Here is a 2,342-nt window from a genome sequence, read left to right on the forward strand (position 1 = left end):
GCATGCCCTACACGTCCTGTGTCCTCTGTAACTCTAACACTAGGGCAGGCTTCCGGTCTGCACACTTTTCCTTTCCTGTTTGGGGGTGATGGGGATACACCCTTTCTGACTGTATGTGTTATCCTAGTGTTAAATCACCAAGAAGACCCCAGCCGTGTCCTCCATGCCACGTCCAGCAGCACAGCAGCTTGGAGCAGTTTTCCCTTCTCTCAGCCCTAAGTCAATTCACAGCGCTCTAGGCCCTGTTCCTGGTGAATAATTACTCCACCGACTTGGGGCCACCAGCTGAAGGTGACCCCTCGAAACATAGCTGTACTTGTGCTGTGAAGGGAATTCTCACCTGTCCTCCTGACAGGGTTGGGGCACTTGAGCGACACCATTTCCTAGAAGAGGGTGGACCAGGCTTAAGGCTGCCTGCTAACCCAGGACCTCTCACAGAGCAGCTGGTGCTCAGCGAGAGCATGCAGAAGAAATTGCTTTCACCTTCCCTTCGCCTTCACTGCAGGTAACCAGAACAGGAGAGTAACACCGAGGAAGCAATGGAGATCATTTTATTCTGTTTGTCAGGAAAAGGCCAAGGCCTTCCCCACTGCCTGGCAACGTCCACTTAGAATGCCATGGGAGCTTGAGAAATAGTACAACTTAGACGGAAGTCATTCTCATTGGATTACACAATGATACCCTTCTCCTGAAGTGGATGAACAGCAGCATGGGCATTGCTAAATCCATTTGCAAACTTAAGACATCCCAGGTCCATGAGCCTTGTAGTAAAGGTCACAACATTCTATAAGAACTAGACAACCTCAAGCCACCCAGACAGGACAGAGTAGAGGGAAGAACAGGAGAGAGTGGTTCCCACAGCTCCTCCCACCATGTGTCACATGATGGCATGGTAGTTAGATGACTGACTCTGCCTGTCCTGGGGTTGGATGGGAACTGCCTGTGAGGGAAGTAGAACTTGTGCAGGGCAGAGCCAGAAGGGCCCATCGGCCTGGCCCTCCTGGCCTAGACCCTGTCTATCTCCTCTCTCAGGGCCTCTGCATATCTGAAGGGGTAGGCTCTGGGATCCTGCTTAAAGATGCTGGCAAAAAACTTGAGTAATTTCATCTTGGTGGTTTCAGCGCGGGCTCTTGGGCCCCACAGGAACTCATAGGAAGGAGGATCGCTGTCAGGCACCTGCCTGTATTCCAGGTACCCTTCCTGCACAAAATGCTCCGTGATGAGACGTCTGGGCTCCCCATACATGAAATGCTCACTGTCCGCATACACCCCCATGTTGTTCAGTACGCGCCACAAGGCCTGCTCACTAGCACAGTTGTCCTCTATGAAGATGATGCACAGCACGATTAGTAGCAGGCCTGTCTTGGGTACGCCTGGAAAACCATGCTGAGTCCCATGGTAGGTGATCCCAAGAGCAAGGGCAACAGAGTAGATGTGGTCAAGGGTGTTTCTTTCCACTATCTCTAGGCCAAAGAGCAGCCTCAAACAATCAGATGCCTTAGAAAAGATGACAGGGTAGTATTCCTCGTAACCACGGAGGACTATGTACAGAATCTGAGCCTTAGATGTCAGTTACTTGCTACTGTAGTTGAGGAGAAGGAAGTGAACCACATCAATCATCTTTCTGTTGAGGACACCTTGAGAGGGAGAGTGTGGGTCAGCCAGTTCTGTTCCTTGGCTGCCAGAAGACTCAACAGATGATGCCCTACTGGCAGGGCCGCTGGCATAGTCGGGAGAGGAGGCTCTCTGAGGCCACTGGGGAGAGCCCAGCGTATCACCCACAGATGGATGCCCTGAGGGTGGTGGTGGCCTCCACCTCACCTGCCTCAGCTCCTGGGATGTGGGCATGCTCCAGGCCCCTTGCCCTGCTCTGGGACTGAGTGCTGTCTGGGAGGTTGCCTGTGTGTCTGCTGTCAGTTGGATCCATGCTGATTTCCTTGGGAACACAGGAATGGACTTGTTGCAGCTCAGATGGATGAAGACTCACAGGCCTGCGATGGGTGGAGGTGGGGCGTAGGGGAGGAAAAAAGAAAGAGTGAGTTGAATCTGACACCTGTAGGATGGGCAGCTTTCAAAACCTGCTGCAGGGTTTTGCCTGGGGGGGGGGGGTAGTGCCCTATGGCCAAAGGACTCTGGTCCTGCATGTGCCTCTGAGTGCAAGGATTCTCACTCTGGCACACTCCCACACCTGGCAATACTGTACCCTGACATGATGGCTGAGCCTGGGGCAGGGACCCACTTGCCCTTTAGTGGAATCTGCAGTGATGGCCACCTGGCCTGGCCTCCTCTCTGCTCTATTAGGAGTTTCCAAAGTCCACATGAAGTGCATCTTAGCTCTGTTC

General features: G+C 53.0%; 1 pseudogene; it reads right to left on the minus strand.

Moving 5' to 3' along the window:
- Nucleotides 1–1,005: 1,005 nt before the first annotated feature.
- On the minus strand, nucleotides 1,006–1,848 carry LOC127186384 (melanoma-associated antigen 11-like; annotated as a pseudogene).
- Between the last annotated feature and the right edge of the window lie 494 nt (nucleotides 1,849–2,342).

The sequence above is a fragment of the Acomys russatus genome, unplaced genomic scaffold (genome assembly GCF_903995435.1).
Source record: "Acomys russatus unplaced genomic scaffold, mAcoRus1.1, whole genome shotgun sequence".
NCBI classification, from domain to species: Eukaryota; Metazoa; Chordata; class Mammalia; order Rodentia; family Muridae; genus Acomys; species Acomys russatus.